We start from the raw sequence: 14,275 nt of genomic DNA, 5'->3' as shown, positions 1-14,275 counted from the left end.
TTATTATGTGTTTTGTGAGAACAGTTGTGATTAAAATGTCTTTGCAACATTTCCAGGAAAATACCTATATTTAACATTTAACTTTTAGCTTGTTTGAGTTATTGTAGGCTTTTAAAACAGTGAAATAATCTTTTTTTTTTTTTTTTGCTGATTTATCATAGTGCTAGAATGAGCCAAGAGATCAAAATTGTTGATTTCCCACCCCCCCCCCCAAAAAGTGTGAATTTTCAAATCCAAATGAGTTCTTTTGGCTCCAACCTTAGGTCTTTAGCATTGTCATTTAATGCAGTGAGCGGCAAGTTAGGAATACAGAAGTAAAATTCATGTGTTCCTAATTCATGACAATAATATCATAAAACATTGTTTTGCAACCATATGCAAATTTCAGTTGGTAAAGGTCCAGTGGTGATCCTGATGATCTCCTCCCTGCCACTCCCTGTTTCTGTTCTTTTTTTTTTTTTTTTTTTTGACGGAGTCTTGCTCTGTTGCCCAGGTTAGAGTGCAGTGGCACAATCTCGGCTCACTGCAAGCTCCGCCTCGTGGTTTCATGCTATTCTCCTGTCTCAGCCTCCTGAGTAGCTGGGACTACAGGCACCTGCCACCATGCCTGGCTAATTTTTTGTATTTTTAGTAGAGATAGGGTTTCACTGTGTTAGCCAGGATGGTCTCAATCTCCTGACCTCGTGATCTGCCCGCCTCGGCCTCCCGAGTGAATCACAGGCATGAACCATCGCGCCCGGCCCGTGTTTCTGTTCTTTTATGTGGCGGTTTCAGTTAAGCTAATTTGGGTGTGGAAGGCAAATATGTTTTGGCTTTCTCAGAAAACCTTTCTTGGTGCCATGTTCAGAGGCAGACAGAATACTGGGAGGAACAGGGCATGTGATTGGGAGCAGTATGGCATTTCTTTGTTCTTTTATAGCAAATCGGAAATTTATTTTAAATTATTTTGATGGTTTTGGGAGCATTTTATAAAATCATAGAAGTTTAATGCTGGAAGAATCATTAAAGTTAGTCCAATCTCTTCATCTACAGGCAGGAAACTGTGGCCCATGAATAGCTTGCCCAAGTTCACATAGCTAATTACAGTCATGCGCCTCATAATGACATTTGGGTCAATGGTGGACCACATATATAGCAGCAGTCCCGTAAAACTTTAATACTGTATTTTCACTGTGTCTCTATGTTTAGATAGATATATTTATATACACAAACACTATTGTGTTACAGTTGCCTACTGAATATGCTGTACAGGTTTGTAGTCTAGGAGCAATAGGCTACTCCAGTGGTCGCCAAGCTTTTTGGCACTAGAGACCAGTTTTGTGGAAGATAATTTTCCATGGTATGGTTTTGGGATGATTTAAGCGCATTACATTTATTGTGTACTTTATTTCTATTATTATTACATTGTAATATATGATGAAATACACAGCTCACCATAATGTAGAATAAGTGGGAGCCCTGAGCTTGTTTTCCTGCAACTAGACGGTCCCGTCTGGGGGTGATGGGAGGCAGTGACAGATCATCAGGCATTAGATTCTCATAAGGAACACACAACCTACATCACAGTAGGTTGTGCACTTTACAGTAGGGTTCATGCTCCTATGAGAATCTAATTCTGATCTGACAGGAGGTGGAGCTCAGGCGGTAATGTGAGCAATGGGGAATGACTGTAAATACAGATGAAACTTCACTCTCTCACCCGCTCACCTCCTACTGTGTGGCCTGGTTCCTAACAGGCCACGGACTGGTACCAGTTGGGGACCCCATGGGCTGTATTATATAGACTAAGTGTGTGGCAGTCCATACCATCTAGGTTAGTGTAAGTACACTCTATAATGTTTGCACAATGATGAAATCATCTAAGGATGGATTTTTCAGAACATAACATTAAGCGACACATGAGTGTATTGGCAGACAGGGGTGTAACTTGTAATATTAGCTTAGTGTTCTCACTCATTTTGTTGCCCTCATGTATTATTTGTTAGTCTCTGGCACAATAGCATATAAATTGAGACGTGTAGATGGCAGTAGACAATGCTTCCAGTAGGGAAGAGTCATGAGTTGAATGTTGAAGGCATATGAGATGTCAGATAATGAATGTGTTGTGATGGGTAATTTTTGTTCTTTATTCCAATATCTATCCTCCCAACTGATACTGACACCTTAATTGTACTTAAGGGGCACCACCCCTCTGCCATTGGATGAAACCTTACTTTGTCTGTCAATCAAGGTATCCCACCCTCCTCTGGCCAAAGAGTGGGCATGTGATTGTATTTGTTTTCTATTGCTGCATAAGAAAGAACCATAAACTTAGTGGCTTAAAACAACACAAATTTATTACCTCATAGTTTCTGTAGGTGAGGAGTGTGGTTATGTGTTGACTGGGTTCTTTGCTTAGGATCTCATCAGGTCTCAAGGTGGTGACTGGGGCTGCAATCTCATCTGAGGTTTGGGGTCCTCTTCTAAGATAACTAGTTGTTGGCAGAATTCAGCTCCTATGATTGTAAGACTTTCTGGTTGTCAGTAGAGGGGCATTTTCAGTTCCTATAGGCTACCCACTTTTTTCCTTGCCGTGTGGCTGTTTCCACAACATGGTAGTTTGCTTCTTCAAGGTCAGCACAATAATTCCTCTGTAGTCTGCTACAATGGAGTTTTATATAATAGAATGCAATTATGAAAGTGATTATTCTATTATATTCACAAGTCCTGCACAAGTGAAGGGGATTATTTAGGGAGTGTAACAGCAGGGGCAGGAATCTTGGGGACATCTTAGATTTTTGCCTACCACACAATTCAAGCTGGGCCAATCAGACCCCAAATCCTTGTTCTTTCTTTTACACAATTGTATTATGAAAATTTCACACAAAACACGTAGTAACCAACAAGAGGTGATAAAAGTATGGTAATTTTAACTTAGCTGCCTTGTGTGCTTTTGCACTTCACTCAAAAGGAATAGGTTTGACAAAACTGCAGAGTTTTAGAGGCTTTGCCACTATTTAGGATTTCTTTTCTGTAATTTTATATGAATTGGAGAATAACTCTAGGTATATGTTTTGGATACCATATATGAGAGGACTTAGTACAAATTGGACAAAGAAAATTATGAAATTATTGTCAATAAAAACTTCATTAAGATTTAGTCAGTAAATTAAAGGTATTGTGAAAAGTGATGGAAATAATTATCAAGGAATTGCTGCATTGCAAATGACCGTACTTTTAAAGCTTCAGCAATTAATTGTGGGTTGGATTTTAGTCACTGTGGTACTTATACATACATGTTTGAAGAAGATTGAAGACATATCCTAGTTAGCACTAGGGCAGCTTACTTACAGGATTTTCCTACCTAAGCAGTCTCTTAATGCCATGGCCAATTAAGAAGTAAGAAGAAGAATCAAGAAGGATGGGGTCTTCTTTTCTTAAATGTGTGATGCCAGTGTAGTATTCAACCTCAAATTCTCAAAAAAGTACTTTTCTTTGACTTTGTAATAGCAGAGATCTGGGCTTACCAAAGACATCTTAATCTATTTTTTTTAAACCAAATCAGATGTTGAAGGGCAGAATAAGCTTATTAAGAATGAAATACCCAGTTATTTATAGAATTGAATTGATTCCCTATAAAACTCTATGGACAAGCTCTATATATGGGGTTGATGTAGTGGGGTTTTTATAAAGGCAACTGAAATGGACAATTTTAAGGATTACATTAAAATACAGCTATGATCAATGTATTGGGATTATAATTGGGGCACAATTAGATCCACAGACCACCCATCTTGTAACTTTAAGGAATTATAGTTATAGCACCATTTTATTTCTTTACAAGATACTGTCATCCCTTTTACTAGTTCTTATTTTTTTGGGGGGGCTATTAAATTATATAGGAAAACCAAGTCTTTTTCCTTGACTGTATTAGTCAGGGTTCCCTAGAGAAACACAGTCGCTAAGATATATGTGTGTGTGTATATATATATATGTGTGTGTGTGTGTGTGTGTGTATACATATACACATGAGGAAATTTATTATAGGAATTGCTTTATGTGGTTAAGGAGGCTGAGAAGTCTCAAGATCTGCCATCCGCAAGCTGGAGAACCAGGAATACTGGTGGTATAGTTCAGTTCGGGTCTGAAAGCTCAAAAACCAAGAATGCTGATGTCTGGGGGCAGGAAAAGATGGATGTCTCAGCTTAGTAAGAGAGAAAAAATTTGCCCTTCCTCTGCCTTTTTGTTCAATTTAGGCCCTCGGTGGATTGGATACTGCCTGCCTGCATTGGTGAGGGTAGTCTTCTTTACTCAGTCTACTGATGCCGATGTTTGTCTCTTCTGGAGATAACCTCACAAACTCACCCATAGATAACATTTTACCAGATATCTGGACATCTGTATTAATCAGGGGGACAGAACTAATAGGATAGACGTATATATTAAAGGGAGTTTATTAAGGAGAATTGACTCACACGATCAGAAGGTAAAGTCCCACGATAGGCTGTCTGCAGGTTGAGGAGTAAGGAAGCCAGTGATGGATTACTCTGAGTCCCAAAACCTCAAAAGTAGGGAAGCTGACAGTGCAACAGCCTTCAGTCTGTGGCCAAAGGCCCCAGAGCCCCTGGCAAACCACTGGTGTAAGTCTAAGAGTCCAAAAGCTGAAGAACTTTGAGTCTGATGTTCGAGGGCAGGAAGCATCCAACACAGGAGAAAGGTGAAGGTCGGAACGCTCAGCAAGTCTGCTCTTTCCAACTTCTGCCTGCTTTATTCTAGCCGCATTGGCAGCTGATTAGATGGTGCCCACCCAGAGTGAGGGTGTGTCTGCCTCTCCCAGTCCACTGACTCAAATGTTTATCTCCTTTGACATCACCCTCACAGACACACCCAGGAACAATACTTTGCATCCTTCAATCCAATCAAGTTGACAGTATTAACCATCACAGCATCCGTTAGCCCAGTCAAGCTGATACGTAAAGTTAACCACCACGTTGAGCTTAGAGAGCTCATCTATGCCCATGCCTTTAAATACACAGAGATATTTGCTAAATATTTATTGTTTAAAGCTGCCATGTTTAGGGATAGTTTGTCATACAGCAATAGATAACTAAGGCATTCAGTTTTTCCCCCTAGAACTAGATACCTTTGCTGTCTTCCATGTTTCTGTCAGATGTTTTCTGTTTACCCAGCAGGCTGGAAAACACTCTTGATTCAAAATGCCTAGCACAGTGCTTAATATGTAGTAGGTACTCAATATATGATAATTATCCTTTTTTTATTGTGAAAACAATATGATGTTAATAAAAAGTTTGAAAAATAGAAAAAAACCTCAACCCACCTAAGTCTTTTAAAAACTATTCTTTTAGTCCTTTCCCCTACACTTATATATACATTTTTACATAGCTGTAACTGTGTATATGGTAATTTTTCTACTTTTGTTATACTGACGTAAAATTCACCATTTTAATCATTCAAGTGTATGATTCAGTGGTTTCCATTACATTCATAATATTGTGTTACTGTCACTACTGTATATTCCAGAGCATTTTCATCTGCCCAAGAGGAAAACTTGTACTCATTAAGCAACCACTCTTCACTTCCCACTTTCCTCAGCCCCTGCAATCACTAATCTGCTTTCTGTCTCTATATTCTGTTTGTCTATTACATTTTATATAAATAGAATTATACAATATGTGGCTTTTTGTGTCCATTTTTTTCTCTTAGCACCTTTGCAAGGTTTACCCATGTTATAGCATGTATTGCTACTTCGTTATTTTTTAGTGTTTTGAAAATATTGTTACTTCCCTTTTAAAAAATTATTTATTTTTATTGATGCATAATAGATGTACATTGTTTTGAGGTACATATGATAATTTAATACATGATTTGTAAATATTAAATCGGTGTAGTTAGGATATCCATCTGATCTATCTAAAAACTAGGTCTTATTTCTTCTATTAAACTATTGAATAGGTGTAAATATGTACCCGTTAACCATCTTCTTTTCATCTCCCTGTTCCCCCCACCCTACCCGGCCTCTGGTAACCACCAGTCTACTCTCTATCTTCATAAGATCTACTGTTTTACCTCCCACATATGAGTGAGAACATGCAATATCTGTCTTTCTGTGCTTGGCTTATTTCACCTAAGATAATGAACTTCAGTTCCATACATGTTGCTGCAAATGACAGGATTTCATTCTTTTTTATGGCTGGATAATATTTATACCACTTTTTCTTTATCCATTCTTCCATTGATGAGCATTTGGATCAATTCCGTATTTTGGCTATTGTGAATAGTGCTTTGATAAACATGCGAGTGCATATATCTTTTTCCTTCTTTTCCTTCCTTCTCCTTCTTTCTTCCTTTCCCTTCTTTCTTTTCTTTCTTTCTTCCCTTTTTTTTTTTTTTCTTTCTTTTTTTTTTTTTTGAGACAGAGACTCACTTTTGTCTCCCAGGCTGGAGTGCAATGGTGCGATCTCCGCTCATTGCAACCTCCGCCTCCCTGGTTTCAGTGATTCTCCTGACTCAGCCTCATGAGTAACTGGGATCACAGGCGTGTGCCACCACACCTGGCTAGTTTTTGTATTTTTAGTAGAGGTGGGGTTTTACCATGTTGGCCAGGCTGGTCTCAAACTCCTGACCTCAAATGATCCATCTGCCTCAGCCTCCCAAAGTGCTGGGATTACAGGCATGAGCTACCATGCCCTGCTGATTTTCTTTCTTTCAGATATATACCCAGTAGTGGAATTGCTGGATCATACGGTAGTTCTATTTTTAGTCTTTTGAGGAACCTCCATACTGTTTTCCATAGTGGCTAGACTAATTTACATTCTTGCCAATCCTATATGATGGTTTCCCTTTCTTTACATCCTTGCCAGCATCAGTTATTGCTTGTCTTTTTTATAAGAACCATTTAAACTGGGGTGAGATGGTATCTCATTGTAGTTTTGATATGCATTTCTCTGACGGTTAGTGATATTGAGCATTTTTTCATATACCCATTGCTATTTGTATATCATCATCTTTTTTTAAAATTTTTATTTATTTATTTATTTATTTTTAAAAGATAAGGTCTCACCCTGTCACCCAGGCTGGAGTGCAGTGGAGTGATCATAGGTCACTGTGGCCTTGAACTCTTGGGCTCAAGTGATCCTCTCGCCTCAGCCTCCTGAGTAGCTAGGACTACTACAGGCATGGGTAATTTTTTAATTTTTTTGTTTTGTAGAGATAGGGTCTTGCTATATTTTCCAGGCTGGTCTCAAACTTCTGTCCTCAGTTGATCCTCCCATGTCAGCCTCCCTAAGTGCTGAGATTACAGGCTTGAGACACCATGTGCAGCCATGTGTGTATTCTTTTGAGAAATGTCTGTTCAGCTCTTTTCCCCATTTTCTGATCAGATTATTGTCATTTTTTTCTCCATTGAGTTGTTTGAGCTCCTTATATATTCTGATTATTAATCCTTTGTTAGATGGGTAGTTGGCAGATCTTTTCCCCTGTTCTGTGGGTTATTTTTGCACTTTGTTGATTGTTTCCTCTGCTATACAGAAGACTTTTATCTTGATAAAATCCCAGTTGTCTTTTTTGCTTTGGTTGCCTGTGCTTTTGAGGTCTTACACAGAAAATCTTGCCCAGACCAATGTCCTGGCACATTTCCCCAATGTTTTCTTCTATTAACACTAGTTTCATAGTTTCAGGTCTTAGACTTAAGTCTTTTATCCATTTTGATTTGATTTTTGTGTATGGTGAGAGATAGGGGTCTAGTTCCATTCCTTCTTTTTTAAAATTTCATTTTATTTTAGGTTCTGGGATACATTTGCATGATATGCAGGTTTGTTACATAGGTAAACATGTGCCATGGTGGTTTGCTGTACCTATCAACCCATCACCTAGGTGTTAAGGCCCACATGCATTAGCTGTTTATCCTGATGCTCTCCCTCCCAACGCCCCCCCAGTAGGCTCCAGTGCGTGTTGTTTCCCTCCCTGTGTCCATGTGTTCTCATTATTCAGCTCCCACTTGTACGTGCGGTATTTGGTTTTCTGTTCCTGTGTTAGTTTGCTGAAAATAATGGCTTCTAGCTCCATCCATGTCCCTGCAAAGGTCACGATCTTGTTCCTTTTTATGGCTGAAGAACATTCCATGGTGTATATGTACCATATTTTCTTTATCCAGTCCATCACTGATGGACAGTTGGGTTGATTCCATGTCTTTGCTATTGTGAATAGTGCTGCAATAAACATATGTGTGCATGTATCTTTATAATAGAATGATTTATATTCCTTTGGGTATATACCCAGTAATGGGATTGCTGGGTTAAATGGTATTTCTGGTTCTAGATCCCTGAGGAATCACCACACTGTCTTCCACAATTGTTGAACTAATTTACATTCTCACCAACAGTGTAAAAGCGTTCCTGTTCCTCCACAGCCTTGCCAGCATCTGTTGTTTCTTCACTTTATAATAATTGCCATTCTGACTCATGAGATGGTATCTCATTGTGGTTTTGATTTGCATTTCTCTAATGATCAGTAATGTTGAGCTTTTTTTCATAAGTTTCTTGGCCATGTAAACGTCTTCTTTTGAGAAGTGTCTGTTCATGTCCTTTGCCTAATTTTTGATGGGGTTTTTTGTTGTTTTTTTGTAAATTTGTTTAAGTTCCTTGTAGATTCTGGATAGTAGACGTTTGTCAGTGGGATAGATTGCAAACATTTTCTCCCATTCCATAGGTTGTCTGTTCACTGTGATGATAGTTTCTTTTGCTGTGCAGAAGCTCTTTCATTTAATTGGGTCCTATTTGTCAATTTTTGCTTTCGTTGCAATTGCTTTTGATGTTTTGTCATGAAATCTTTGTTTATGTCCTGAATGGTATTGCCTAGATTTTTTTTCTAGGGTTTCTATAGTGTTTGGTTTTACATTTAAGTCTTTAATCCATCTTTAGTTAATTTTTGTATGAATTATAAAGAAAGGGTCCAGTTTCAATTTTCTGCATGTGGCTAGCCAATTTTCCCAGCACCATTTATTAAATAGGGAATCCTTTCCCCATTGCTTGTTTTTATCAGGTTTGTTAAATATCAGATGATTGTAGATGTGTGGCCTTATTTCTGAGATCTCTATTCTGTTCCATTGGTCTATGTGTCTGTTTTGGTACCGGTTCCATGCTGTTTTGGTTACTGTTGCCTTGCAGTATAGTTTGAAGTTGGGTAACATGATGCCTCCAGCTTTGTTCTTTTTGCTTAGGATTGTCTTGGCTATATGGGGTCTGTTTTGGTTCCATAAGAATTTTAAAGTAGTTTTTTTCTAATTTTGTGAAAAACAGCAATGGTAGTTTAATGGGAATAGCATTGAATCTATAAATTACTTTGGGTAGTATGGCCATTTTCACGATATTGATTCTCCCTATCCATGACCATGGAATGTTTTTCCATTTGTTTGTGTCCTGTCTTATTTCGTTGAGCAGTGGTTTGTAGTTCTCCTTGAAGAGGTCCTTCACATCCCTTTTTAGCTGTATTCCTAAGTATTTTATTTGTAGCAGTTGTGAATGGGAGTTCACTCATGATTTGGCTGGCTGTTTGTCTATTGTTGGTGTATAGGAATGCTTGTGATTTTTGCACATTGATTTTGTATCCTGAGACTTTGCTGAAGCTGCTTATCAGCTTAAGGAGCTTTTGGGCTGAGACAATGGGATTTTCTAAATATAGGATTATGTTGTCTGCAGAGACAGTTTAACTTCCTCTCTTCCTATTTGAATACCTTTTATTTCCTTCTCTTGCCTGATTGCCCTGGCCAGAACTTCCATACTATGTTGAGTAGGAGTGGTGAGAGAGAGGGCATCCTTGTTTTGTGCCAGGTTTCAAGGGGAATGCTTCTAGCTTTTGCCCATTTAGTATGATATTGGCTGTGGGTTTTTCAGAAATGGCTGTTAATATTTTGAGATGTGTTCCATCAATTCCTCGTTTATTGAGGGTTGTTAACATGAAGGGATGTTAAATTTTATCAAAGGCCTTTTCTGCATCTGTTGAGATAATTGCGTGGCTTTTGTCTTTAGTTCTGTTTATGTGATGAATTACATTTATTGATTTGTGTATGTTGAACCAGCCTTGCATCCCAGGGATAAAGCTGACTTGATCATGGTGGATAACCTTTTTGATGTGCTGCTGGATTTGGTTTGCCAATATTTTACTGAGGACTTTTGCATCAATGTTCATCAGGGATATTGGCCTGAAATTTTCTTTTTTTGTTGTATCTGTGCCAGGTTTTGGTATCAGGATGATGCTGGCCTCATAAAATGAGTTAGAGAAAAGTCCTTCCTTTTCAGTTGTCTGGAATAATTTCAGAAGGAATGGTACCTGCTCCTCTTTGAACCTCTGGTCGAATTTAGCTGTAAATCTATCTGGTCCTGGGCTTTTTTTTTGGTTGGTAGCTATTTATTACTGCCTCAATTTCAGAACTTGTTATTGGTCTATTCAGGGATTCGAATTCTTCTTGGTTTAGTCTTGAGATGGTGTACGTGTCCAGGAATTTATCAATTTCTTCTAGATTTTCTAGTTTATTTGCGTAGAGGTGTTTATGGTATTCTCTGATGGTTGGTTGTATTTCTGTGGGGTCATTGGTGATATCTCCTTCATCATTTTTTATTGTGTCTATTTGATTCTTCTCTCTCTTCTTTTTCATTAGTCTAGCTAGCGGACTATCTATTTTTTTTTTACAATCATTATTTTTTATTATTTATCTTTACATCCTCAGTGTTGGCAGAGTTTCTGGTGCTTGACAAACATTTGTTCAGATCAGATAAGTGGAAAAAACTGTCATTTGCCTATTCAAGCCATGCTTTTCTGTGATTTTCTGATCCTAGTTGAACATACAGAAATAAATGTTAAAACAGCACCTTGATTCTGGCCTACAAGAGGACGAAGTTCACTGTGATCTCAGATAAGCTTGGCTAAAATAGGACTTGAGTGGAGATGTCACACTTCAGTGAAGAAAGAGAATCCCCTGTGTAATCTCACCACGAGATTCAACCTCAATATTCTGCATCGAAGGGATAGTCCTCCAAATGAGAGGATTGCAACATGTTACAGGCCCTCCAGTTTCTGTTGAAGCTGAGTATGGTCGCCATCTCCTCATCATTCAGTTTAAAGTCAAAGACCTGAATGTTCTCAACAATGTGTGCTGGTGTCACAGACTTGGGGATCACAATCACATTCCTCTGGATATGGAAACGGATCAGAACCTCGGCTGTGGTTTTTTGTGCTTTGCAGCAATCTCCTTAATCTTGGGATTCTCCAGCAGGGAAGGGTCCTCTGGCTTGGCCCAAGGTCTATCCGGAGAGCCTAGGGGGCTGCTGGCCATAATGGTGATGCCCTTGGAGTGGCAGTACTGGATCAGTTTCTCCTGTGTGAGGTATGGGTGACACTCAACCTGGTTAGTCACTGGTTCATATTTCAGTCCAGGTTTGTTCAAGAGCCTCTCTATCTGGAAGTGGTTGAAATTGGAGACCCTAAGGGCTTTCACCAGCCCCTCGTCCACCAGCTCCTCCATGGCCTTCCAGGCATCCAAGAACATTGCTTTTCCACCGGTCATATTACCTTTATCATCTTTGGGGAAAAAATCATCCCCAGACTTGTATCCCTGTGCCAGTGAATAAGATAGACGTCCAGATAGCTCAGCTTCAGATCCTTGAGGGTCTTCTCAAAGGCTTTCCTCACAAGGGGTCTCTCAAAGAAAGTGGGCCACAACTTGTTGATGATGAAGAGGTCCTCCTGCTTTACAGCCTTCTCTTGGATCTTCTCTTGGATGGCTTCCCCCACCTCATGTTCATTCTGATAGACATAGGCACAGTCATTGTGGTGATATCCTGCATCAATGGCCACCTTCACCACTTCTTTCACTTTGCCGAGAGGAGACTTCCAAGTGCCCAGGCCCACGATGGGCATCTTGGCTTTGGTACTGAGCTCCACAAAGATGGCCGTGGTTGGTGCAGAAATGATTCTGAGTGAGCACTAGAAGTCTCATGTCCTGCTGTGTCCAGAGTTGGTTCCTTCTGGTGGGTTCTTGGTCTCACTGACTTCAAGAATGAAGCCACGGACCTTTGTGGTGAGTGTTACAGCTCTTAAAGATGGTGTGTCTGGAGTTTATTCCTTCAGATATGTCCAGAGTTTCTTCCTTCTGGTGGGTTCATAGTCTTACTGACTTCAAGATGAGGCCGTGGACCTTCACGGCGAGTGTTACAGCTCTTAAAAGGTGGTGCAGACTGAAAGAGTGAGCAGCAGCAAGATTTATTGTGAAGAGTGAAAGAACAAAGCTTCCACAGCATGGAAGGGGACCTGAGCGGGTTGCCCATGGTCTATCTATTTTATTAATTTTTTTTCAAAAAACCAGCTCCTGGATTCATTGATTTTTTTTGAAGGGTTTTTCATGTCTCTGTCTCCTTCAGTTCCACTCTGATCTTAGTTATTTCTTGTCTTGCTAGCTTTTGGATTTGTTTGCTCCTGCCTCTCTATATCTTTTATTTGTGATGTTAGGGTGTCAATTCGAGATCTTTCTTGCTTTCTGATGTGGGCATTTAGTGCTATAAATTTCCCTTTTAACACTGCTTTAGCTGCATCCCAGAAATTCTGGTACATTGTCTCTTTTTTTCTCATTGGTTTCAAATAACTTGATTTCTCTCTTAATTTCATTATTTAGCTAGGAGTCCTTCAGGAGCAGGTTGTTCAATTTCCATGTAGTTGTGTGGTTTTGAGTCACTTTCTTAATCTTGAGTTCTACTTTGATTGCACTATGGTCTGAGAGACTGTTTGTTATGATTTCAGTTCTTTTGCATTTGCTGAGGAGTGTTTTACTTCCAATTATGTGATCAATTTTAGAGTATGTGCCATGTGGCACTGAGAAGAATGTATATTCTGTTTTCTTTGGATGGAGAGTTCTGTAGATATCCATCAGGTCCACTTGATCCAGAGCGGAGTTCAAGTTTTGAATATCCTTGTTAATATTCTGTCTCGATGATCTGTGTAATATTGACAGTGGGGTGTTAAAGTCTCCCACTATTATTGTGTGGTAGTCTTAGTCTCTTTGTAGGTCTCTAGGAACTTGTTTTATGAATCTGGGTGTTTCTGTATAGGGTGCATATATATTTAGAATTGTTAGTTCTTCTTGTTGAATTAATCCCTTTACCATTATGTACTGCCCTTGTCTTTTTTGATCTTTGTTGGTTTAAGGTCTGTTTTGTCAGAAAGTAGGATTGCAACCCCTGCTTTTGTTTTGCTTTCCATTTGCTTGTTAAATATTCCTCCATCCCTTTATTTTGAGCCTATGTGTGTCTTTGCACATGAGATGGGTCTCTTGAAGACAGCACACCAATTCATTTTGACTCTATTCAATTTGCCAGTCTGTGTGTTTTAATTGGGGCATTTTGCCTCTTTACATTTAAGGTTAAAATTGTTATGTGTGAATTTGATCGTGTAATAATGATGCTAGCTGCTTATTTTGCAGACTACTTGATGCAGTTTCTTCAAAGTGTCATTGGTTTTTGCACTTCAGTGTGTTTTTGCAGTGGCTGGTACTGGTTTTTCCTTTCCATATTTAGTGCTTTTTTCAGGAGCTCTTGCAAGGTAGGCCTGGCAGTGACAAATTCCCTCAACATTTGCTTGTTTGAAAAATATTTTATTTCTCCCTTGCTTAGAAACTTAGCTTGGCTGGATATGAAATTCTGGGTTGGAAATTCTTTTCTTTTTTTTTTTTTTTATTTTTTATTTTTTATTATACTTTAGGTTTTAGGGTGCATGTGCACAATGTGCAGGTTTGTTACATATGTATCCATGTACCATGTTGATTTCCTGCACCCATTAACTCGTCATTTAGCATTAGGTATATCTCCTAATGCTGTCCCTCCCCCCTCCCCCAACCCCACAACAGTCCCCGGAGTGTGATGTTCCCCTTCCTGTGTCCATGAGTTCTCATTGTTCAATTCCCACCTATGAGTGAGAACATGTGGTGTTTGGTTTTTTGTCCTTGCGATAGTTTACTGAGAATGATGTTTTCAAGTTTCATCCATGTCCCTACAAAGGACACGAACTCATCATTTTTTATGGCTGCATAGTATTCCATGGTGTATATGTGCCACATTTTCTTAGTCCAGTCTATCGTTGTTGGACATTTGGGTTGGTTCCAACTCTTTGCTATTGTGAATAGTGCCACAATAAACATACGTGTGCATGTGTCTTTATAGCAGCATGATTTATAGTCCTTTGGGTATATACCCAGTAATGGGATGGCTGGGTCAAATGGTATTTCTAGTTC

General features: G+C 39.1%; 1 pseudogene; it reads right to left on the bottom strand.

The window, feature by feature from the left end:
- Positions 1-10,958: 10,958 nt before the first annotated feature.
- Positions 10,959-14,275, bottom strand: part of LOC116458569 (aldo-keto reductase family 1 member B10-like) — a 63,316-nt pseudogene continuing 59,999 nt past the window's right edge.

The sequence above is a fragment of the Hylobates moloch genome, unplaced genomic scaffold (genome assembly GCF_009828535.3).
Source record: "Hylobates moloch isolate HMO894 unplaced genomic scaffold, HMol_V3 SCAFFOLD_3, whole genome shotgun sequence".
Classification (NCBI taxonomy): Eukaryota; Metazoa; Chordata; class Mammalia; order Primates; family Hylobatidae; genus Hylobates; species Hylobates moloch.
This window is presented reverse-complemented; position numbering and strand designations above follow the sequence as displayed.